Below are 26,649 nucleotides of genomic sequence, written 5' to 3' on the forward strand. Positions count from 1 at the left end.
AGATACTTTTCAATATCTCAATACACTCCTGTCAGAGAAGAGTCTTTCATAGTATGATCTATGCCCCTACCTGCCCAGAAATCCTTAAAGAAACCTTGATCCCCGTGTACCTAAAAATGTGACTATATTTGGAGAAGGGTCTTTGAAGAAGTGTTTAAATTAAAATCAGGTCATTGGGGTGGGTCCTAATCTGTTATGACCTGTGTCTTTGCTTTCTGTTTGTTTGTTTGTACCAGGGATTGAACTTATGGCGCTTAACCACTGAGCCACATCCCCAGTCCCCTTTTTAGTTTTTATTTTGTGAAAAGGTCTCACTAGATTGTTTATAGGCTTTCTTAGTTCCTGAGGCTGGCTTGGAACCTGAAATCCTCCTCTCTCAGGCTCCCAAGAGATTGGGATTACAGGTGTGTGCTACCATGCCCTGCTTGACCTGAGTCTTTGTAAGAAAAAGAGATTAGGACATTTGTACACAGAAGGGAGACCATGTGAAGACACCTGGAAAAGATGGTCATCTATTAGCCAAAGAGAGAGCCTTCAGAAGAAACCAATGCAGCCAACACCTCCATATTGGATTTCCAGCCTCCATAACTGTGAGAAAATTACTTTCTATTGTTTAAGCCACTCAGTTTATGGCACTTTGTTCTGACAGGCCTATGAAACCAACACATGTAAGATTCAGTTAAAGAGAGTTAACACTCTAAGAAGATAACTTACCCAAGATCACACACCAATAAGTGGCAGTGCCAAGACTCATTCCCAAATCCAACCTCAAAGACTCTGTCCTCTTCCATCCTGCCAGGTGGTTCTCTTCTGCACCCATTCCTCCTCTGAACTAAAGAGAGCTTACTTCCCCTAAGATTTAACTGCTCTACATTATGCTTGAATGTTCTCATCAAAAGGTAGAACACTCAGGAAAGATGTGCTCATCAGAATGCAGAAAAGAATGTTTCAGGCACAACTTCTGAAAACCAACCAAGACAAGATGGCAATGAAAATCACTTACCAACATGCAGCATGTTCAGGAATATTTTAAACACTTTAAATCATCCGTCAACCCAGATGGAAGATGATCGTTGATGTAGTCCCCATTGCACAATGCTTTAATATTTTAAGGAATTTTAACTTTTTTGGTTGTGCTATTCTTTTTATAGATCCTGGTAATTTTAAAACTGTTGATTCCCATGAAATTAGAAGGGCATTATTATTTATACCTTGCCTTAGGCAATGCTCTGCTATCTCTGGTAACAACATTTATAAGTAGTTTGAATTCCTGGTGGAGCAGATGATCACCTAGAAATCCCCTTCATTTAAAAATTAATGTCATATATACACATAGACAGGGCAAGAAGGAAAGTCCAACAGAGCTGAGACTTACTAAATGACAACAGCTGACCTGATCTGATAAACTTACTGACACTGAGATGTGAATAAAAGATGGCATCAGAATGAAATAACTCAATATCTTAAATGGAAACTCAATCACAAGATTCTGTTCAAGATAACAATTTGAAGCCACATCTTAATCTTCTCTTCATCCACAATCCTATTGAAATGAACAAGGAAGCATAAAAGTAAGAAAATGAGAGGCAGGAATGTAGCTCAGTGGTAGAGCACTTGCCTAGCATACCCCAGGCTATGGATTCAATACCTAGTACCACCAGGAAAGAAAGAGACAGGAAAATGTCTTTATATATATGGAGTAGGGAAGGTTAACATGAAAGGCTATGCATTCTGAAAAGTGTTTGCAATACATAAAAATCATAATGGGATTGAAGAGGTCCCTGCCTGCAAGTTAACATTCATGTTCCACTTATCTACTGCTGGCTAACTAAGCACCCCTGGATTTAGGGACTTAGAACAACATTTATTTTGCTCATGGATCTCATGTGGGCAAAGTTTGGCAGAATCAGTTTTTGTCTGCTCCATGGAGAAGCTCAAAGCCTGGGATATAGAATGATTTGGAGGCTCCTTCACTCACATATCTAGTGGCTCAAGCTGGGAAGACACATGGGGTCCCTGGGGGCATCTCTCTCTAACTCCATGAGGTCTCCTTACAATGTCTCTCCACCATGGGAGCTTCATCATAGCAAACATCCTGCAAGTGGGCCTGGGACTCCCTAGGTGCATCCATGCTAACAGGAGAACGGTCAGGGGAGAGACAGACAGGAAGAACTAGGATAAAGCCATGATACCATTCATATTCTGGCATCAGAGGCCATGCCTTTTATTCATAAAATCTAGACCATTTTCAATGGAAAATATATTTCCTTCTCAATGGGAAATATATTCCTTTTGTGATAGGAAAGGTTTCGAAGTCAGGCAAGAGAATGGCATGTCACCATTTTGAAAATACATCAAATATGTGACAGAAAAACACAATAGGAGGAAGTGACTGTGGTCACTAACAAAGTCAAAATACAATCTCAAGGTCAGTGGTACAAGGGCTAGAAGTATGGATGAGCTGAGGGGCAAATGGGCCTGGGAAAAATCTCACACAGGGCAGGTCCCCTTGGAGATCTTGCCACAAGGTTACTTGATGTGGGCAGGAGGAGACAGCAAAATGGAGCATTGTTTCAGCCACCTTTGAAGAGGGCATCTTCCTCAGTTAGAAAATACCACCAGTTAACTTCAGGTTGGGACAACACATGTGCATAAGAGTAACTTCTCCGCCCTGGGGCCTTCTCTGATCTAATTTTCTTCCTATCCTTGGCAGACAATGAGAAGCTCGGTTTAATTAAATTAGACTAGAGAAAATGCAAACTTCCTATGTTCTCTTTAGTCTGGAACTAAAATATTTGGACAATTACCCATATAAACTCTGATAAAGTCTCTCTCAGCACCTAAAATTGGATAGTATTTTCTCTGTGGTTAAGAAGGAAGGGAGGGAGGGATGAAATATTTTTGGATATACAAAAAGATAAAATCATTCAAAACAATTTTAAAGATTCAGAGCAAATACAAGCCCACCTCCAAGAAAGAGGGAGAACAGTAAAAATCTGAGACCTATGGTTTCAGAGATCTGAGAAGGCACAATGGGAAGTTATTTGAGGTTATTTTCAGATCTTAAAAAGTAGCAAATTAAAAGTTTGGTGTAGATAATAGAGGTGATAAAATAAGCTAAATACTAAATTAATAAATAAACAATATCAGAGAAGATTTTTGTACATAATTAACCAGGAGAGGATGAAGAAAATTGTGCAATGAGTCAACCTATAAGCACATAGAGATCAAATCCAATAAAACACTTTTCCCAGGAGAGAACAGTAATAATGTGCCTGAAGAAAGACTCAAGAGGCCTGATCAACTATATATAAATTATTTGAGGAAAAAAATTGACACATAGGCATACTCTGGTTAATTAGAAAAATTCAAATTAATCTTTAAATTTAATGGGTATGGAAACCCATAAGCACTGTAGTGTAAAAAAAATATAGTTTAAATGGAAATAAATTAGATTATCAGAATTTCTTGTAATACAAAAATCGCAAAATATAAAATAGTCAAATCCTGATAAATAATTAGAACAAATAAGGTAACTTGATAAGGTGGCTGGTCACAAAATAAATAATCTGAAGTAAAAATCTTTTCTTATTATGAACAATATGACAAAGTAAACTCGATTCTGAAAAAAGCCAGTGGGTAAGAGGGAAGTTAAAAACCTGAAACAATGGGAACCCATGGGAAGGTACAAGGTTTTGGGGTCTTGACTGAGGATTGGACAGAGGATGATCTGGCATGCTACAGAAAAGAGTACCATTGGCATTTCCTGGTCTTTGCCCTTCCACAGCCCCACCTTGCATCAGGCAATTCACAGCTGACTCTTACCCTAGTGGAACAAGAAAGCATCACCCTCAATCTGGTGCCAATTACATCAATGGAGGAGACCAGGCAATGTCACAGGCTGGTGAGATGAATCTGAAACAGCAGGTGGAGGTATCCAGCCCTGGGAATGTCTCCTCTCCCAACTCCTTTGGGCGACATATCTGTCCCTGTTGGCACATAACTCAGGGAGGCAAGATGAGCACACTCATCATTCTCTTACATAGAACTCTCAAGAACCCATGCCATTTAGCAATTCCCCACCCCAACTTAGAGTGCCTGCTTAACTTCATCTGTGGCAGAGAATGTGCACCAGAAGCTTATCTAGGGGTGTTTGCTGTTCATCATGGCAGATAGTTTCACTTAATGAGGTGGAAGCAAGAAGCCTTCCCTCCAAGGTGCTTGCGGTACCCACCACACAAACATACAAACATGCACTCATCACCATCACTATTACCTCTGCACCGTCCCCATCATCATACCATCTCTGAGCCACAAACACACCACACCACACCCAATGCACACACTTACCCAAAGCCACCTGTGCACACCATCACATCATCGTATTGTCTCCATCTCCTATACCACACCATGCTTCACACATACCACACACCACTGGAGACGCCACCCTTAACCCCCAGACACACATGCGTATACGGCACATGTGCACACACCTCATTTTAAGATTCTGTTTGTCTGAAGTAAAACCCGTGACTCTTCCAATATTCTCAGGTTAGTGAATAACTTAGGATCTGGTAAATAGGTGAAGATTTGGTACATAGATTTGGTAAATAGATGAAGAAGGGTTTTGAGGTGAGTCTAAAAAGGAAGCTATGCTGCCAGGAGGCCATTGTTGCCTCTGCTGGTGTTGCTGGGGGACGGGGGGAAAAAGGCTGCCCCTTCTGACTGTGGCATGGCTCAGCACCTTTCTGCATGGCTACTCCCCATGCTGCCCTCACACTTATAGATCCGCTCCCCCTCACTTCCTGCTGTAAATCTTTCTGAAGGCTGAGCATCCCTCCCTGGTAACGCGTCCCACAGGGCAGCTTGCATAAGCCCCACTTTATGAGCAGTTTCTCCAGGCTGCCTTCCTCCCTCTGGCCCAGAAGAGACTGAGTGAGATGCATGAGCTTCACCTAGAGTGGGGGGTCACAAAGTGGACAATCTCATGCTGGCATTTGCCTGTGAACTTTTCTTAAGTCCATAAAGTCAAGGCAAATACTGGTATCCTCTAAGTCCCTACTATTAGGTCCCCAAGGCAATGTGCTGGCTGGACCCAGTGCCTCCAGGAGGATTTGGATTCCCCCTGAGGGGTCGAAGAAGCTCTGTCCAGAGTTGGCCAGATCACTCAGTAAATAGCACACTTTCTGGGCCCAAAGAGGAGCAGCCTCCATAAGACCTCTGTCCCTCCATACTCAGACTTCAGCCAGAATCAGTCTAACTGCTTAGCTGCCCCAAATCTCTCAAGAGAAGGGAAAGATGTGAGCAGAGGACAAAAGTTCTAAGAAAAAGCACAGTATTTAATCAACTTCCTTTTAGCTTTATTTCTTAGTAATATCATACAAGAAGATAGACTTGAGAAATACTGACAGCCCCAATTAGCTTCAGCCCATTTAACTAGGCTCTCCTAAGTTTCACATTTGGAAAGAAGACATTTTCCCATAGGGAGGGTGTCATACACTGGGCTGGGCTCTGAGGACATTCATAAATGCTAGGTGAGCCACCTCAGCTTCAGACCTCATCTGGGGATATAATGGTTGCTATCCGTACTCTAGGGCTGTGCTGCAGATAAAGTAAGTTGTAAAAAGTAAAATGGGTAGCACTGTTCCCAGATCATTATAAATAAGTGTTAGTGTTTAGTGTTCAACAAGTATTGACTGAGCTTGGCCAGTGCTGGGTGATGGGATATGGTGGGAGTTAAAATAAGAAATCTATATTGCCTTCCCTTTTTTTGCTGCCCCCCAGGTCTTGGCAACAGCATCACCTTGTCCAGATGAGTATGAGGAACATGTCAAGGGCGAGGACCTCCTGTCAGGATAAACCCCAGGACACTTCCAAGTCCTGGGCCTGCTTCTGACCCTCTGCTTCCTGCTCAGCACTTAAGGACACATCTACCACACTCTCTCTTACCTTTGCGAAGCCTCTCTTCCTTCCCAGTGGCCGACAAGCTGAAAAGTTTTGCACTTCACTCCTCCTGCCTGCCGAGTTTTCAGAGGATGTTTTTCTGCTGATAACTCAGGGAAGAGCACACTCCTAGGCTTGTGGAAAGACCTCTCCCTTCCCTCCTCACCAGGGCCAAACTGCACCTATACCTGCACATGACAATATACTTACACATGGACCAAGGCACTAGCTCCTTAAGATGGAAAGGTGCCAGTAACAATGACCTGAACAAGTCAAGGATGTTTCTGCCACTCAGCTGAAAAAAATTGTATTCAATGGGTCTGCAGTGGCCCAGCCAGGAGTGGTTTTGTTTTGGTGTGCATGGAGTGAGGGTGTACTAGGGATTGAACTCAGGGGCACTCATCCACCAAGCCACATCCCCAGGCCTATTTTGTATTTTATTTAGAGACAGGGTCTCACCGAGTTGTTTAGTGTCTTGCTTTTGTTGAGGCTAGCTTTGAACTCTTGATCCTCCTGTCTCTGCCTCCCAAGCCACTGGGATTACAGTCATAAGCCACCACACCCAGAGCCATGAGTGTTTTAAAAATTTCCCTGGTGGTTCTGATGTTCACACAAATCCCAGTAAGATCGAAGGGATGCACAGCTCCCTAAGACTCCTGACCATTCAGTACAATACTGCAAGCAGGGTCTGGCTGAGTCCCAAGCCTGGTGGGAGGACGCTGAAGGTGGACAGCAGCTACAAGGGACCTCCTCTCACCCCTCCCCTGGGTCACTGCAACCTGGGAAGGGACAAGCAGGAAAAATGGCAGGACCCCCGTACACAGAAGGTAGAGCATTTGAGAATGATGGAGAGGAAAGGAGCAGAAGAGGAGGAAAACTCACAACAATGGGCAAGGTAAAGGATTCCTTCAGTTATGGGGCTTCCCAGCCAGTCTCAAGATCCTAAGCAACCTCCCTCAGGCCTCTCAGAGATGCCTGCAAATCAATTCACATAATTCAGGAACTGTGTGTGCTGCAAATTGCCATAGGTTTTTTCTTTCTTTCTTTTTTTTTTATTCAAAAGCTCCACTCCCCACCCCCTTTTTTTTCTTTTTAAGTCACAGGATCCCGGCCCTCCTGGCACATCCCAAGGGAGACAAATGGCTGCTGGAGAATGAGCTGTGTGCCCTGGCTCCAAACACGCTGAGACTGCAGCTGGCCCTTTGTGTGCCAGGATGCTGCTATCGCCCTGGGGACGGCCATGGGCTGTGTCCCCAGCAGGTGTGCCAGCAAAGAAGCGAGAGTCTGAAAGAGACAAGAGCTTTGTACAGGGCTGGACCTAGAAGCTGATCCAAGCTACGTTATTATGAAAAGTTATTAACTGATATTCAGTTACAGTATGGTGGGCTGAACAAAGAATGAGGCTCAGCGCAGCTCAAAACCATATGGTATTGGGGCTACGCACACCTGCGAGAGAGCAGCTGGCCTGGTTAGGAACCGTCATCAATTCTAGGAAAGCCATAAAGTTTGGACTTGCGTCATGGCACTTTCTAATTAACTGTGTGGTGAGTTTTCTCCACTTTCTTATAAAGGCCTGTGCCCCCTCCCCCACTCGTCTCTCTCTCCCACGGCCCAAGACATCTGGGGAGAAATTTCCCATTAAGATTCCTCAGCACTCAGAGCATGGAAGTTGTTGTGTGTAGGAAAAGAGCGTTCACCTCTGTGACCAAAGCAAAAGTAGAGGGGAAGCTCTTAGAAAGTTATCACAGGGAGATAATTGAAAAGGGAGGGGGGGGGAATGATGTTCTTAATATAACAGCAAGAAGCTGAAAGCCACTTGCATTGATCACATGTAGGAAAACAGTTTAAACAATATATTTATCCAACAGACCAGATAAGTAGAGAATAGAAGATGAATGTAAATTCTAGGTGGTGACCTGTAAAAAAGACTTAACATGAAATGTAGATTTTTTTTAAGTAGATGTAAAGATGGATGCCTGCTATCATTTTGCTGGTAAAATTACCTGTTCACATGACTCTGAATAAACAAGGGTGATAAAACTGAAGATAGTTTGGCTAAGAGTGGCAGCAGGATTGTGGGTTTTTTTTTTGTTTTCTTTTTCCTTGCCTTTTACTTAGAATTCTGTTAGTGCTTTCATAGTGTTTGCATAATGCTCATTTAAAAATAAAATGAAAAGGAAAACAAAAGTAAAAATTATTATTTAAAAAATGAGGTGGATGGAAGACAAAAACAGACAAGACTGTCAGCGCCAAACCTACTCCAAAGTTTTCCAGAACAGTCCTGTGAAGTGACTTTCATGAGGAACAATTCATTTTTCACTGCTTCTCATCCACATAAGAAGAAAAATGAGCAGGGTGTTGGAACAGAGCAGAGATTTCCACAGCCTTCTTCTGTGGGCGGGGCAGTGATTTGACCATCAGACTCAAAGTTGCTGGTTGGCAGTTCCAGGATGAGGCTGTGCCTGGTTTTACTCCATTTAACTTATGTGATGGGAGCCGGTCAGAGAGATAAATGTCAACCAAGCATAAAACAAGGCCCCCAGAGCCTGGGAGGATGAATGTGTCCCAACAGCTGCAGGGAGCCAGGCAGGGGGAGATGTGTGCAGAATTCTCAGAAAGCCACCCCTGGGCCTCTCTCAGAGGGAGACCTTGCTCTGGGGCAGGCTCCTCAAGGCTTTACTGGAAGACTTGGCCACTAGCTGCCCGGCTGATGGATCAGCAAAGCTGGCCGTGCTGGGGGCCCAGGCCACACTGCACTTTGCAAAGGAGTGGCTCATGAGAACTCAGAAGTTTACTCTTGATGGATTAACAGATCCCCTTCTGCTCTCGCAGGATTGGTGTAAACTCAGAGTCCAGGACCCAGATGGAGGATTGAATGAATATACTTAATATTTAAAGTTCAAGAGACTCCTTAAAAGAGGACAACTCATCTCGGGGCTAGGTTTTCATTCTTTATCACTCTGGATGTGAGAGGAAGATTCGGAAGAAAGGACTGTGTATTCAAAAGAGGAGAAGGGTCAGGGGAAAGGGTCCCCCACCCCCTACACCTCTGTGTGTTCTGGAGAATGAAACGAGCTTACAAAATAGCTCATATTCAGGCCCCAGAAGGGGGGCCGCTGCACTGTGGAATATTTTCAGTTAGGAGAAACACATAAATGTTCAAGAAACAGCCTGGAACAATCAGGGTTATAATTCCTGGCTGCAGCAAATGGAAGGGTGGGAGCAAAAGAAGCCACACAAGAGAAATTAGGCAATTGGGTGACAATGGCTCTGAACTGGCAATCACTGATAAACACAATATAAATTTTTTAAGGGCCACACTGCATGGAACACAACTTTGATATTTGAGAAGCAGTCAGACTTTGCCCTTACGAGGAATCAACTCAAAGCTTGTAAAATACACCTGTGATTCTAGCACATTTTTTTTTCAGGAGAATGTGCTTACTGCTTGCTCTTTGCAGCTCTTCAATATGAAACTGCTATTTGCATATCTTCTTTTGAGGAGTTGGCCTCTTGCTGCATCAGGGATGTTTTAGAGACAGTGGAAATAGTTTTACCAGTTGCTGCATCCCAGCAAGGGATTTCTCAAGGGCCATATTAAATCTGGGGGCAGTTAGCACTCCCTGGAGAAACAAATCCAAAAGATAAAAGTCTTTTTTAAGCCCTACAAGATTCTCTGCTTTCAAGCATCTTCAATGTTTTAAAAACCCCTCCTTTGCTATTGTTTCATGGCATTTACCTTTGTGTTTCAGCAGACACATGAAGATAGGATCTCTGTGAGGATGTCCACTGGAAGCAGGTCCAAAAGAAGAAGTCCTGCTTTTCCAAAGTATATTGTTCTTTCCTGCCTTTTGGTCAAAACTTCCCAAGTTCTTGCCTCTTGCTGCTGAGCATCTTGCAATGGGAAAGTGGGGGGGGGAAAGCAAGCAAGAAAAAGAAAATCTAGGAAACTCAATGGAGATTGAGTCTAACAGTCATAGGAAGACATGCAAAAGGAACAGTTGACCCCATCCCAGGTCACAGGTGTTGGCATACAGAAAATGTCTCTACTCTCTAGATGAAATTCCTTGCCCCCATTTCCAAACCTCCAGCTCCTACCTATTTCTTTCAATGCCTCATGTCCCCCAAAGTTTTCCCTGATCTTCTTAGTCCCATAGGCATGAGAGAATTCATTGTATGCCAGTTAAAGGCACAGACTCTGAAATCAGATTCCCTCTATTCACATCTCAACAATGCCACTTGGCATCTGTGCCCTAGTCTCCTCATCTACAAAATAAGATACAAAGAGCAACTACTTCCCAGTTTTTTATTTTGTTTTGTTTGGAGGGTACTGGAGATTGAAACCAGGGGTGCTTTACCACTGAGCGATATCCCCAGCCTTTTTTATTTTAATTTTTTGAGACAGGGTCTCTCTAAGTTGCTTATGGCCTCACTAAGTTACTGAGGCTGGCTTTGAATTTAAGAGCCTCCTGCCTCAGCCTCCCATGTGACTGGTATTACAGGTGTGTGCCATCACACCCAGCTCATACTTCTTTTAATTAAATGTCAATGCATATGAAGCTCTTATAAAAGAGTAACTATGTAGTAGTCGCTCAATATTTATTAACTACTGTTATTATCCTATTATTACTTTTTTAATTTCTCACAGGATTACTTAGATGCTGTCAATTGGCACTTTTTTTTGCCTTGATTTTTAAATTTTATTTATTTATTTATTTTTGATACTGGGGATTGAACCCAAGGGCACTTAACCACTTAGCCAGATCCCCAGCTCTTTTTATATTTTATTTAGAGATGACTTCTCTCTGAGTTGCTTAGGGCCTCTATAAGCTGCAGAGGCTGGCTTTGAACTCACAATACTCCAACCTCAGCCTCCCAAGTCTGAGGTTGGGTTACAGGTGTGCACCCCTGTGTCCACCTGCCTTGTATTATTCTTATTTGAAAGCATATCTTTTTGGGCTGGGGATGTGGCTCAAGCAGTAGCGCACTCCCCTGGCATGCGTGCGGCCCGGGTTGGATCCTCAGCACCACATACAAAACAAAGATGTTGTGTCCGCCGATAACTAAAAAATAAATATTAAAAATTCCCTCTCTCTCTCTCCTTCTCTCACTCTCTCTTTAAAAAGAAAGCATATCTTTTTTTTTCTTCCTTTCTTTATCTAGTAGAAAAGAGGGATTGTCTATTAAGTGAATAAATAATCAAAGGCATAAAAATGAGAGCAGATAAAAATGGTGTGAGGGTTGGGGAGGTAGCTCAGTAGATGAACACGTGCTTAGCATACACAAGATCCTGATCATGATACCGAGAATGGAAAGTAAAAGAAACTTTGAAATGTCATGGAGGCTTGAATTTTCAGCTGCATAAAGAAAAGGCATGGGGCTGGGCTGGGGATGTGGCTCAAGTGGTGGCGCGCTCGCCTGGCATGCGTGCGGCCCGGGTTCGGTCCTCAGCACCACATACCAACAAAGATGTTGTGTCTGCCAAGAACTAAAAAATGGATATTAAAGATTCTCTCTCTCTCTCTCTCTCTCTCTCTCTCTCTCTCTCTCTTTAAAAAAAAAAGAAAAGGCATGAAATAAAGAGAAGGGGAAAGATCCCAGGGCCACCCAGGCCAGGGAATGACATGTGGAAAGGCGGAGTACCACCAGGTCCAAGGTATGCAGTGTAGATGGTCTGGGCAGTGCTGGGAAGTTTTCTCCAAAACTCTAACCTCAGAGCACATTGTAATCTCCCTTTAGCATCCAAGTGCCCACATCTGTGTCTTCCTAGGATTTTTTCAGCAGCATGCAGAGCTGCTTTGGAAAGATGGAGAACAAACCCAAGGCTCCTGCACTATCTTCCAGGGGACCTGCTGCCCTCCTTGACCTCCCCTGTGTGCCACGCACTCCCCCACAGGAGCCACAGACTGGCCCTGTGCCCCACACTTCCTACCCACAGGCACTCCTGCTTCCCCGCCTCTCTCATGCTACTAGCAAGAATGAGCACTCCATCAGGAGGCTCTGGCCCTCTGGCCCTCTTTGTGCAATGGGGATATTCCCTGCAGTCTCAACCATTTGTGAGGGTAGGCTCCAAAGACACCAACCCAAGCAGTTACACCCATCTGCCAACCCTCAGGAACCACTGGTTGCCCAGAGCATCAGAGCTTGTGAGAGTACCAAGAGCTTGTGAGAACACCAAACATTGCCTGGCCCAGTCTCATTTCAGCAACATGGAGAAGGAGGCACAGGTCACAGGACACAATGGGTAACAAAGCCCATACTGGTACAAGCCAAGGGTGGCTCCAAGTCCTGCCCTCAGTCCCAGGCTCTTCCTGTTCCTTTTTCCTGTGGGAAATACATTTCCAAATTCAGATGCTGTCATTTTCTTCTTCTTGCTGGTCTCATTTTTCACATAGAAATTATATTGAGTCTTCATTATATTTAATAGGATATCAAAAGTATTTAGAACTATGATTTTAAACTTTTTGGATCATAATCCTCAAAAAGAAAGAAATTTCAGACATATACCTTTCAGTATACCTTCAAATATATAACCAAATCAAAGTGTTCACAATGGAGAACTTAAACTAACTATGATGCATACGTCTATATATAAAATTTGTTTATTTATTTATTTATTTATTGGCACCAGGATTTCAACCAAGGGGCACTTAACCACTGAGCCACATCCATGGCCCTTTTTTGTTTTGTTTTGTTTTTATTTGCAAGGTTTTTTTCATATATATATATGACAGCGGAATGCATTACAATTTATATTATACATATAGAGCACATTTTTTCATATCTCTGGTTGTATATAAAGTATATTCACACCAATACATCTCTTCATACATTCCATAGCCCTTTTTATATTTTGTCTTGAGATAGGGTCTCACTAAGTTGCTTAAAGCCTCTCTAAATTGCTGAAGCTGGATTTGAACTCATGATCTTCCTGCCTCAGCCTCCTGAGCTGTAAGGATTATAGGTGTGTGCCACCAAGTCCTGGCCTAATATTTTCTATTGTTCAAAAATGGTCGGCCCTGCTAAATGGAATTCATGGCAGATGGAATGAAAACATTGACTTAGGAAGTGTCTTTGGGTGGGAACCATGTGAAAGCACACTTAAACCTGGACTGTGTGAGGGGCGCTTTCTCCACAGGTAAGTCCAGGAAACATTCCTGACAGGGAAATGAGAAGGAAGTGGGGAAAAGCCACCAGTGAGTCATGTAAACAAGCTGGGGCTAAATCCCATTTGGAACATAGCCCCCAAATTACCCCACCAGGATTGGGGAACCCAGGGTTGGTCACTCACAAACTCCCTGAGTTTGCCGAGGATTCCTGCTGGAAAAATTAAACCTATAAAACTACTGCTGTGCTCTGTGAGTCTGAGCAGCTGCCATAGGGCAATAGGAAGCCCCTCGAACTGAAGAAAGCAGAGGATCCAGGTGCTTAAATTGGGAAACTGACAGCATCAGGAACTGTCCCCCTGGCCTGCAGGCCAACCCGGTGGTGGGTTAAAAAGACCTGCGGGAGGCATCCAGAGCACCTGCCACAGTGTCTCATGCTTCCTCCCCTCCTTGTAAATATCCTTAGTAGATTTCAGATCTTAAAAAGCCAAAAAGTGCAATGTTGGTAAGAAAGAAAGGGTTAGCATAATTAGCAATGCTGTGAGATTCAGTCAACTTGGAGAAAATACCAAACAATCCCTTCTCGGTTTTCATGTCACTGTAATATTGCTGACTTTAAGAAAAGGTGAAGAGAAAATTAACTACAATCTGTAATCAAACTCTGTGGGATTTTGCTGCTTGAAATGTTATGATTTGAAAGGTCTGTGGTAATCAATCCAAATGTGAACAGTATGAAGATTTTGACTTCCAATTTTTCTTCCTCCATTTGGATTTTCTACCCGCCCTCCAGCAGTGGGTGTCCAACAGCTAGCCACCCCCATAATACGTGGGCCTGCAGAATGACCCAGAAAGCCAAACAGAAGGCCCTGGCATATTTCTCATCTAGAACAACTTTGAAGACTTTGAGGTTGAAAAACTCCATGTAATTACAAATTGTCATCAGAACACAAATATGTCTGGGTAGACAAGTTCAAGGGAAGAATGGATTTTCACCAAGGACCAAGCCCTCGAGTTCACTGATCAAACACACATTTCAAATTTCCCAAGCCTGGCATGTTCACACTCCAGCATGTGCGGTCCATCTGGAACACATGGTCAGCGTAGGCAGACAGGCTCCGGAACTGCTGGTAAGGGACCTGGACGCTAGGCATGCTCTGCCCATAGCCATGGGATTTTGGATGAGCTGATTAAGTTCTCTGAGCTTGTTTTCTGTAAATGGTGAAAGCATTTTTTAAGGGTAGGAAAGGGCCATGCCATAATCCTGCACAAGGGAGCAAACAGAGAAGTGCATCTTAGTTGCAGAGTTGGGGACATCCCGCTTTGGTCACTCCCCTGAACTTTCCAGTCCATCTTTAGATGCACAAACTGCACCAAGGACAACAGACAATGGAAAAATACCAGTTTAATCAAAGGGGATTCTCTGTCCAACTGTTTGTCATCATCTTGCTTTAAGCTCCATATCAGATCCAAGAAATGGATATGTCCTTTTTACCTTTCTGTCCTCCTTTTCATATTTACATCCTCACTGTCAGCATCTCCTACCCTCACAGCACACTTGTTAAATTTCTACAGTGTACAGAGCATTGTGCTAAGGAATCAGTGGGGACACAGGGGCTCTTAGGCATGGTTCTCAGGAGGACTTCATTGAAAGATAAAAATCATTTCTATAAATTGAGGCATAACTGCACGAGGCATCATGTGATAAGGACTAGATGAGTGGCCTGACCGTTGGTGTGATCAGAGGTTACCAATGTCCCCTCGTATAAGGCTCTTACTCACAACTGTGCAAAAAAAGTGATTTTCTATTTTTTACTGTTATTTATGGTATTCTTTAATTAAACCATAGGATATTTACAGTTTTACTGTTCTTGGCCTTTTAGATATTTTCCAATTGGGGTTTATTATGAACAATGCTACAATGAATTTTAGTGCACCTATCTTTTGGTGCACATATGTTAAGAATTTCTGTTGTGCATATACCAAGAGGTATAATCTCTGTCATGTAAGATATAATATCCAGTAGATATTACTAGGGAGTGTCCATGGTTTTGGGGCCAACTTACATTCCAATTAGCAGAGCATAAGGGTCCCAGTTGGATTTGCTACCTGAATCTTCACAGAAAATATTTGCCAATCCCCAACTTCAGCCAAAGGACAAGAGGAACAAAAGTCCTAAGGAAGGAAAATACCTGATATGTCTTCAAGAAGTGTAAGAACACCAGTTTGTTCAGGAAAAAAAATTACAACTCAGAGGTCAGCAAACTCTTTCTGTTAAGGGCTAGAAGTAATCTAGCCTTCATGGGTCACATGGTCTCTGTTGTAATATTCAACTGGGCCATCATGGCTCAATTGCGTCCGCAAAGAGTGAGTGAAAATTGTTAGTGATATGTAGCACTAAACTTTATTTAGGGACACTGAAATTTGAATTCTATATCATTTTTACATTATCAAAGAATAATATTCATTTTTTTTTACTTTTTTAAACCATTGGAAACATTTAAGAATCATTTTTAATCTTGTGGGGCAAACAAAAACAGGCAGTGGGCTGGGTTTGGCCTGTGGGCCATAGTTCACTAGCCCTTTCTGCAGATAATGGAGATCTAAACCTAACAATCCAAACTTTATTTGGGAAGCAAAATACTTAGTATTTTTGAGAAAGCATAGGATGTATATAAAGCAGTGTTCTGGCAAAATTGAGGTGGTAGCAATTTTTAGGATGGATGAAGGAGGGAGAAATTAGAGGTGGTATGACTAAGAAGGCCACTGATGTAATCCTCTAAAGGATGATGTGGGTCTATTATTTAATGGTGAAAGAGAGTAAAAGCAAAGAAACATGGTAAAAGCAAGAAGATATTGGGGAAATATAAGAAAAGGGTTTGATGATGATGAGAGAGAAGAATCAGTGCCTGTTACCAGGATTTTGAACATTGGTTATACAATAAATGAAAATTTATTGATATAATGGCTGACAGATACTGAGGGATCAGTATTTAGAGTATGACTAAAGCCCAGATGCCTGAGTCTGAACTTTGCCTCCCTGATTTACCAGCTCCAATCTCTTTCCTCCTCTGCAAAACGGAATAAATAACAACATCTACTTAATGGGGTTGTTAGAAAAATTAAGTGCTTCATTCACATAGAGTGCTTAGAAACAGTGACAGGCACTGGACAAATGCTAGCTTTTATTATTAATTGTATAGTCTCATTTTAAAATTTCAAAAAGTAAAAATGTTAAAGATAGGAGACAAATTTAAGAAGGAATATCTGATATCTGGTTATAAGCAGGTGGAATTTCAGCTCATCCTGGTCATGAGACAGACATGACACTGGGGATGAAGGTTCAGAGAGGCCAAGGAAAGTGCTGGAGTTGGGGTGTGCTCATGTGGAGCATAGCCAGATTCATAGGAGAAAATGGTTCCCACACCAAAGATATCAATGCAAACACACATGGGGTTCAAGAGCTCAGGCTCCAGTTAAATCTCTTCTCTGACATTCTTAGTAGCCATAAAACCTCGTTGGGGATTGCTCTTTAACTTTCCTATACCTTAGATTTCTCATCTGTAAAATGAATATAACCATAATACTTACTATATAGAGTTAGTATAAAGATGTTTATAAAGTGAATGTGAAGTTTCTTAGTCAATTCTCTGTTGTTATAGCAGAATACCTGAGACTGGATAAGACATATAGAAAAGAGGTTTCTTGTGACTCAAAGTTCTGGAGACTGGGAAGTCAAGATCCAAAGGCCTCGTTTGGCAATGACCTTGATCTGCTTCAATCTACTGGTAGAAAGTGGAAGTGCAATTAAAGAGTCAAAATACAGAGGGCAGGCTTAATTTATAACTCATTCTATGTACTCATTCTTACTAATTAACCCATCCTGGGAGAAAGGCATTAATCCCTCTTAAAGACCTTAGTCATCTCTTAAAGGTCCACTACCTCTCAACACTGTTACATTAGGGATCAAGCCTCGACATGCCTTGGATGATGAGAAACCATACTCAGAGCATGAGCTGAGGCCCTAACAGAACCTATGACAAAATGAGTGTTTGAGAAATGTGAGCCTTTACTACTTGACATTTCAGGAAACTAGAGAACCACAGCAAAGGAGTTCCCAAAAGGCAAAGAAATTTGCACAATGCCATTGTCCTTGCAGAAGTCTCTGTCTCTTTCTTTCTCTACTGTACTGCATCAGAATTAGGAAGAAGGATTTTCTGAGAGCTTGATCAACTCTTTTTGGATCCATGGGTGAAATCCCCAACTTTCCATTTAAATGAAGTTGACCTAAATCTCCTGAATGGCAATGTCTTCAGGACAGCTCCTGGTGCTTTTCAAGTGACACTGATTGCATTGCCTAGAAAACCCTCTGTCTTAAGGAAATCTCCTTTTAAGTGAGACTGGGATAGGCCTCCAAATCACTCCTTTCTGCCTCAGGAGGAGGAGGAGCTGCTTTTTCACTGGAAAAAAATCAGCCTCCTGCTCTTATTCTGCCGTTGAGCTCTACATCACATCAGTCAGGTTCTGACACTACAGAGTTGCTCATCTTCTAATCCACTGTGACTGAGGGTTATTTCTTTGTAAGATTCTTAATTTGCTGCTTAGAAAATTACTTTTGGTGGAGGCAATTAGTGTTACTTACTTTTGATAAAAAATAATAGCCTAGCCTACTGACTGCATGGGCCGGAGATGTCCTCAACATCCCATTCCAGTTTCTTCTTCTTTTTTAATTTTTTTCATGACCTCTATTAAAATGTCTGGCCCCTTAAGCCTCCTAAGATAATATCTTGGTGCCATGTTTAAAATTCCCAGAAGCCACACTTGGCAAAAAAAATAAAAGAGCTTAGCTGTGAAGATGTAGTTGACAGTTTCCCAAATAAAAACTGACTTCAGGAAGGTTTTCCTTGTTCTTTGAACTGATAAACACTGCATATGGATCTTCAGTGTAGGGGTCTGGGAGAGGCTGGGCAGGAAATGGAGACTGATGTAGGAAACTCTGTAAATTTTCTTAGTGATTACAGCCTCTCTGATGTTGTCTTGGTCGTTCCTGGAAAAAATCAGAGTGGAAACCTCCAGTAAGCCATCCAAATAGAATTCACTAATGGGAAACAGTCAGAGCAAGCCAGAAAAAGTCTGAGCAGCTGACCACTGAGGAGGGCCCTGGGGATTTGTCAATCTAACCATCAGAGAGAGATCTTCCAAAGAATGGTGATGTTTATGCTATGAAATACCATACTTCTACTTATTTTATGATAGATATTACAGTTCACCCATGCCATAGTGAACCAGGCAAGGAGGCAAGGGAGAAATCTCACAAGTTACTTGGATACAAAGTTCATTGGTCTTGCAGACCCAGGACAGGAGTTGGCGGTGGTTCATTGGTGGTGTTCTTTGGAGAGCGTCTTGCCTGAATTGGTGCAGGCCTAAATAATGTTAAAGGTGAACCTCGTCACACAAATGTGTATGTGTGCAGGGTATTCAAAGCATGGAGTGTGTGAAGAATAAGTACTATCTTTTGGGCCTTTAGAAAGTCCTTATCTCAAATGAGCAGGAATGAGCCCTTCCCTCATCAATTCCCAGCTTTCATTCTGCCTGGATCCGACACCAAGGATTTCATCTCAGTGTGGTCAGCTTTCACAGACTGGTAGAGGTCAGGAGCTTTGCCTCCCTGATTGTGGTGGTACCAGCACTAGCCAGAGGCTGCCTCAGCTCCTCCTATCTGACTCCTGAAGCTGGCAGGTGTCCTGTTTAAACATGGTTGCCTGCCAACCTGCACTTGACTGTCTACCTAGCAGAAGGACTGTGTATATGCCTGGTCATATACACAGAGTTGCAGCTTAGCATTTTCAGGGTCCTTCTCTGACTTTTTTAGCCTCAGTTTCCACAATTCCTATCCCTCATGATCCTTCACACAACTCCTCACCTGAGTCATGTTCTCTGCTCCAGAACCTCAGGGGACAACCTGATGACCCCTTTACCTTCACATGACATGAGATATGGCTGGCTTTGTGTCAAAATCAGCCTGTCCTTCCTCAGGAAAATGGTTCAAGGTCTACAGGGTTATACATGAGGTCATCAGAGTCCAGACTGCACAAGGGAATCCGATTTCATGACAACTCCGTGGAGCCCAGGGGGTCTGCCTGCTCTGTGCCCCTGTGACATGATGGCAGTGGGGAAATTCCCCACTGACTGCCCACAGCTCCTTCCCCTGTCCCTGAGGCTTGCTTCAAAGGACTGAATTGCTTGGGCTCTAACTCCCTTGGCTGTGAAAAATCATGCCTCTCACGGCCCCAGCGTCTTTCTCAGAATAGAAAGTCAATCCAGACTAAAAGTGCTGTCCTGAGAGTCAGTCCCTGGAGGTTCATTCTCTGAAGAGTTCAGTATTTATTTACGGAGAGGAATAAAACTGTCATCCATCTCCAAATGTGTGGGAATGTTATTGAATTGTAATCAATGAGGAGTACAGCCTGAGTGAGCAGAACAGCCTTTCGCCCCTGATGGATTATCCTGTTCCTGGAAATCAGTCAGGCTGCTATGCTAGCAGGGCCTGGGTCTGGATTCTGTAATGCCTGGAGTGGTTTACTCAGTGGAGTCCTTCAGGCTTACAGTTAAGTCTTCCCCATAGGCCCACCCCCATCAACTTTCACACTCATAAACCCAACACTGCTTTGTCTGAAGTACAGCAGAGTTGCTTTCATTTTCATTCAAATTTGAAGGGGAAGGTTGCAAAGGTAAGGTCTGGGCTCTAAAAATAAGTACAAGTTATAATTATATTCTTCACATTATGCTTTTGATTATGTTTTGAGTTGATGGATTGCATACCCCCTACTGCACACACCAGGATCCTTTTGACAAAACTAAATACACATATTTTCCTTCACTTTCCCGGTGGTGATTTCCCAGAAATACTGTTTGTGAAGTTTCCCCAGTGTTCCATGACAGACTGTCTTGCTAAAATCTTACCTCAAAACCACAAAATGACTACCTAATAAGATAGACTCCTCACAGACCTGGGAACACTTCTCTTTGAACATAGAATCTGTTGAGGACCACTGGGGGAGGGGAGGTGCATTTTGATCGAAGCAACCATTTGCTCTATTCAAATACCAGTCCAGATTGATGGTCACCATCCTGAAGTGATTTCTCCTTTAAATGGGTGAACACTGACTCAACAAATCATTTGAGCTTATAGGGTGATGACCTTGGTCACTGTATCTGAGTTCAGCAACTATTTCCTTGTCATACAACCGCAGATAAAAATCACTTCCTGTCTCAGTTTTCCTGACTGGAAAATGATAAACAAAGATATCCACTTAAGCCCCAAAATGAATGCCACTCAACATTCATTATTGTTAGGCTGAGGTTACTATTACTAAGAAATCGTCAATACTTTTAATAATGATAACTATTATTTCTTGCATTGTTGGTCTTAAGAGGATAGGCATGGAAGGAATGGTTTGTTCTAAGTGTTAAAAGAGGAGGAACAATGTACGTTTACTTGGGTTCTTCAATGCCTGTGTTGCCAAGAAGACAGATGGCATGGTACAGAGGAGACAATTACCTCCCTGCTCCACATCTTAAGCTGGTCATGAGTTTTCTGCAAAGAGAAAAGCAGTGGAAGAAACTGGATTTCTCAGAGACTTTATCACAAAAACAACCTGGAGACCTTGAGCAAAGAGGAAAGCTAGTTTCCCCACTGCTACATGCAACCTGCCCCTTGTTTTAGTGAGCTTTTTCACTGCTGTGACTAAACGACTCAACCAGAACAATTATAGAGGAGGAAAAGTTTATTTGAGGGCTCATGGTTTCAGAGGTCTCAATCCATAGACAGGGGACTTTATTCTTCAGTTCTCCAGGTGAGGCAGGACAACATGGTGGGAGAGTGTGGCAGAAAGAAGCAGCTCACATGATGATCAGAGGAAGAGAGAGAAAGACTTGACTGTCCAGAAATATATGCCCCAAATCCATGCCCCCAATGCCCACCTCCTCCAGTCATACCCACCTGCCTCCAGCCACCACACATTTAATCCCATCAGGAATTAATTCATTGATTAGGTTAAGGCTATAACCCAATCCTTTATCTTCCAAACCTTGCATTGTCTGACATGAGAGTTTTTGAGGGACACCACATGTAAACCATAATATCCCCCAACCCCAGAACAGCTAAAAATTGACAGAAACATTGGAGATAAGGATATGGCACTGCAAGTGAACATGGTCATTTTCACATGGCACCAATGGGATTCCTGGTGGACAGTGGACTGAAAGGGCAGCTAGAGCCCAGAGGGAGTCCACACACATACTGAGGGCAGGGCTAGGGCTCACATGCTGCTCCCAAGGAAATGGAAAATTCTCTTAAGGAACATTAGGAAACACATAGAAGGAAGACACTTTAAGGCAGCTGAGAAATCTGGGGAAACTGGAGACCTTTCTGAGTGTGTGGGGAGAAGAAACTCAGGATTTTCTACGTCATTTAGAATTTCATTTGTAGCTGAAGAAAATAATAAAAATTGTCTCAAATATTTTAAAAATAATCAGAAACCAATTAATTGTAAATGTATGGTTTTATTTCTAGGTTCTACTTTGTTCCATTTGTCTGTATGTCTACATTCATGCCAATAACTCACTGTGGTTTATTATAACTAAGTCAATAAAAATAACACATCAAAATGCCATAATTTGACTCTTCTTTAAAGCTGAGTAATATTCCATTGAGTATATATACCACATTTTCTTTATCCATTCATCTATTGAGGGACACCTAGGTTGGTTCCATAGTCTAGCTATTGTGAATTGAGCTGCTATAAACATTGGTGTGGCTGTGTCACTTTAGTAGGCTGATTTGAAGTCCTTTGGGTTGTTGGGATAGCTGGGTCAAATGGTGGTTCCATTCCCAATTTTCTGAGAAATCTCCATACTGCCTTCCATAGTGATTTTACCAATTTGCAGCCCCACCAGCAATGTATGAGTGTACCTTTTTCACCACATCCTTGCCAATGTTTATTGTTGCCTACATACTTGATGATTGCCATTTTGAAAGGAGTGAGATGAAATCTTAGAGTAGTTTTGATTTGCATTTCTCTAATTTTTAGAGATGTTGAACAATGTTTCATTTATTTGCTGATCAATTGTATTTCTTCTTCTATGAAGTGTCTGTTCAGTTCCTTAGCCCATTTATTGATTTGGTTATTTCTTTTTTTTTTTTTTTGGTGTTAAGTTTTTTGAGTTCTTTATCCTAGGTATGTCTCAATAAATGACTGGATAAAGAAAATGTGATGTATATACTCAATGGAATATTACTCAGTTTTAAAGAAGAGTGAAATTATGGCATTTGCCAGTAAATGGTTGGAGTTGGAGAATATCATGCTTAGAGAAGTAAGTCAATCCCACAAAACCAAAGTCCAAATGTTTTTTCTAATATGTGGATGCTAATTCACAATAAGGGGGGGGGCAGTAGACAACAATAGCGTTACTTTAGGTAGAGGGAAGTGATGGGAGGGGAGTGGAGGGCATGTGGGGATAGGAAAGATAGTAGAATGAAACAGACATTATTAGTGTATGTATATATGTGACCACATGACAAATATGATTCTGCAATGTGTACACTCAGAAAAATGAGAGATTATAAGATTATATCCATCTATGTATGATATATCAAAGTTCATAAATGCATTCTACTGTCATGTATAAATACTAAAACAATTTTTTTAATTGTTGATTTTTAAATTTTTTTACAACTATTACCTGGACCTTGGACCTTGAATTCTTGGACCTTGCATATCTCTATGTTTTTGTACAAGCTAGTCAACTTATATTAAAAAATAAATCTTGCTAGGATTTGGATTGAATATGACATAGGTGGTAAGGCAATTCAATGGAGAAAGTGCAGAAACATAGTCTTTTTACAAATGTTACTGGAACAATCAGATATTTACATGAGAGAAGGAGGAAATAATAAATTAAAAAGCTTCAATCCTCACCTGACCATATATAAAAATTAACTTGAAATGGATCATGTAAGAAGAAACCAGAGTAGGAATTCTTTGTGACCTTGAGTTTATGGAAAGATTTCTTAAAAACAACCTAAAAGGCAGGGGCCATAAAGAGTTAATCAATAAAAATTATACATCATCAAAATTAAATACTTTTGTCCTAACTAAAACCCTTTGAAGGAACTGAAAAGACAAGCTACCAACTGATGGAATATTTGTAAAACATATACTAGACAAAAGACCCTTAGAACTCAATAAGATAAAAAATTCAATAAGATAAATGGGAAGTAAAATAACAAGTTGGATACTTTCCCAAAGAAGATTTAGGAAAAGCTAGTAAGCGCATGCAAAGATGCTCAATTTCATTTGTCATTAGAGTTTGAAACTATGGTAGCTCCCACTACCCATCTTCTAGACAGACTGAAATTAAAGACGTAAAATACCAAGTGCTCTTGAGGATGTAGAACAGCCATAATTGTCAAACATTGCTTTGGGGAATGCAAAATGGTAGTGCCACTCTGAAAAAAAAATTGGGCAGTTTCCTATAAAGTTAAATATATGCAGATGTGTATACCAGAAATCCCATTTCTAGCTTTTTACCCAGGGGAATAAAAAATACATATCTACTTGAAGACTTGTAACAATCACTTTCCAGTATAAGAAACTATCTTCCTAATATTTGTTTTGCTATTTTTAAAAAGCTAACATTTTCCTGTGAATAATTTCACTTTTAAGTGACTGGATTTTCTGGCTCTTTCCTTTATATCTTTCTTGACATTTAGAAAATGTGAAATAGAACTCTTCCATCAATTTTAGCATGGACTATTACATGATATTACGATACTTAGTGGATTAGAAAAGAGACTTTAGACCCAAATTGACACATATTATTGCTATGTGAACATCCTGCCAGGAGGATCTTAAGAAGGGTCTAGGTTTTTAGATTGTGTATGTATGTTGTCATCTTTGGAATTCCTCAAAACTTTAATGAGGCAATTATGATTCTTGCTTCAATTTTTTTCTTTCATGCAACTTTTCCATGTGACAGTCTTTACACGTCAAAATGTGTAACCACAGGAATAAAGCCCTCTTCCCATTTCTTTTTGTGGGTTTGATTCTCTGTAGCTACAAATCTTGACCCCTGACATTTTATGTCCCAAGAATAATGATCAAATCAGCCATCAGTACCTTTTAGCTTAAGAGGAGGTCAGCCAGGACAATCAGCTGAAAGTCAAGGTAACAAAAGAGTTAAGGGCTGGTGTGAGTCCTCTTCACAAGCCAGTGCACTTGATTCTTGCTTATTGGGATGTAAGGAATCTGGGGCTATTCCAGGAATGTCAGCAATTTGTCCTAGAGAGACTTTGATCTTCTAGCCTCTCCCTGAGCCTGGTGGGTCATGAACTGCCATCATAAAGACCAGGTCCATGACTGTGTCTTCTCAGAGCCCTGCTTGCTGCTTAAATAAATCTCCTCCCATTGTGCTCCCTTCCAGAAGAAAAACATCATTCTTCCTAACCAATCTGCAAGGAGCTACAACTTCTCGTTTTCACAACTTTTCACTCCAGCTGATGCCCTCTCTGGAAGCAACACCTTTGAAACTGGTAAACAAAGACCAGAGAGGGGAAATGAGTGTCCAACAGCCACAGCTTCCTGAAGACTTCCCAGCTCATCCTCAAAGCCCAAGAGGGAGAGGGCTTCCTGTGGCTTTAGGAAACTCCTTAAAAGGGTGAGGGAAAGAATTATATGTAACTTCTATTGAATCTGATCACAAGAAACCAATTTTGTTTCACACACTTTCTTTCCTTTTAAGCTTTTAACTGTTAATAGTGGCAATTAATATGAATTAGCCAATGCTGGCTTAGGCTTCATTCATTTGAAAATAGCCAGTTGGCTAATGGTTGGGCCTCTCACCTTGAAGAGCAGACTGTGTGGATTGTGCATGTGAAGAAATTCTCCCAAATGTGTTTTCACATAACCAAGGAGCAAAGAAAGATTCCCCTTGTCTCCTTTTTTAATTCTGCTTCCCCAAAGATAGCCTGAATAAAGTCATTTTTCATTCAGATTCTCCCCCACATATTTCTGAGGGTCAGAGGCTGTCATCTATAAGGTTTAGAGATTTGCATGCACTTTATGGTGTTTTCCAATATTAAGAGGCCAAAGTCCCTCAGAGCAATTACTAAGACTCATGTAAAAGTACCTCACCTTAGGAAAAGAAATCACCAACACACTTGTTCAAACAAAACCTGTTCCAGTTTTATCTATTTTATAATCTTATAAAAATGTTTTACTTACACCACGGGATTCGGAACATGTTTATGAACATTTCCAAATGTTTTGAAGTCCATGGTTGGGAGCCCAATAATTGTCAGCTGATGAGTTGGGGGAGCCATTGGAGGGCCTGTGAGCACTAGGCAGGCTTTCTCTTCTCTTCCCACCCACAGAGACCCTGTCTCTTACAGACTCTCAGTGGCCTTGGTGTGCTTGGCTAATTTTGGAGACCAGCTTTGATTTATGAAGCTCTCATGGGGCAATGCTTTAAAAACGAGCTGTTTGCACGGCCACCAGCCCAGTGGTTTCTTGCCTGCTTTCCCACTCGACATCTCCTGATTCCTATAATCACATCAGAGACAAAAAGTTCCAGACCTGGGATGTTCCTGTAAGTTCAGTCTTCTAGGTCATCGAAATTTCTCTCTTACACTATTCAATCAATGAATAAAAACGCATTGAGCACTTCCTAATTGTTCAGTTAGTACTCAATAAAACGTCTTCCAATTTAAAAAGTCTGCTGGGCAAGCTCTATGTACCTTTGGATGATTCAAAAAGTACATCAGAACGGAAACTCTGTTCTCATGCTCTTGGCATAGACTGTGGAAGCGCTCAACCCTGCATTATCCTACAAGTTCATTCACACACACACATTTCTAGAGTTCAACCTGGAATTCAGATTGTAGCAGGCCTTTAGCTAATGAAAACATGTTCTCACTAATCAGGTACACGTGGCGGTAATTATTCAACTTACTCAGGACTCACCTTTAAGAATTCCTTTGCATGGCATTTAAAGACTAAAGTGATTTGGATAATTTCCGATCACACCGAGAGTTTTACGAACATGCTCATAGTGTGTGCAGAGTCTGTGCACACCCTCCCACACATATGTCTCAGCACGGACCCTCTAACGTGCCTGGTCAACTTCCCTCCAAGTAGCAGAATAGTAGAATAAGATGAAGAAGAATCTCTTGGCTCTTCTGTGCTCACTCTGCCTTCCTCCTAAGAACAAAATGTGCTCCATGAGGTCTTTAAAACTATCCAGTATAATCTTATCAGTCTAATTTTATGGATGAGAAACTGAGACACAGAGATGTTAAATGACTTGGCCAAAGTCACAGAATATGTTAGTGACAAAGCTGGGACTAGGATACAAACTGTGGGAGTCCTGTCGCCAGCCTCTGCTCTTCCCACACAGTTCTGCTTCCATACCTTCCCTAGAAAGCTAAGGGTATTTTGCCCACAAAGACCTACAGAGAAAACAACATTTGTCTGAAAAACTCATTTTTCTATATTTAAAAGTGCACACTTCCACTGACACCCTTTTCTGATTTTATCTAATCTGA

The 26,649-nt window shown here is 41.7% G+C and overlaps 1 pseudogene; it reads left to right on the forward strand.

Moving 5' to 3' along the window:
- Positions 1 to 6,578: 6,578 nt before the first annotated feature.
- Positions 6,579 to 26,649, forward strand: part of LOC144251334 (phosphatidylinositol 4-kinase type 2-beta-like) — a 35,843-nt pseudogene continuing 15,772 nt past the window's right edge.

This window comes from Urocitellus parryii, assembly GCF_045843805.1.
Source record: "Urocitellus parryii isolate mUroPar1 chromosome 13 unlocalized genomic scaffold, mUroPar1.hap1 SUPER_13_unloc_11, whole genome shotgun sequence".
NCBI classification, from domain to species: domain Eukaryota; kingdom Metazoa; phylum Chordata; class Mammalia; order Rodentia; family Sciuridae; genus Urocitellus; species Urocitellus parryii.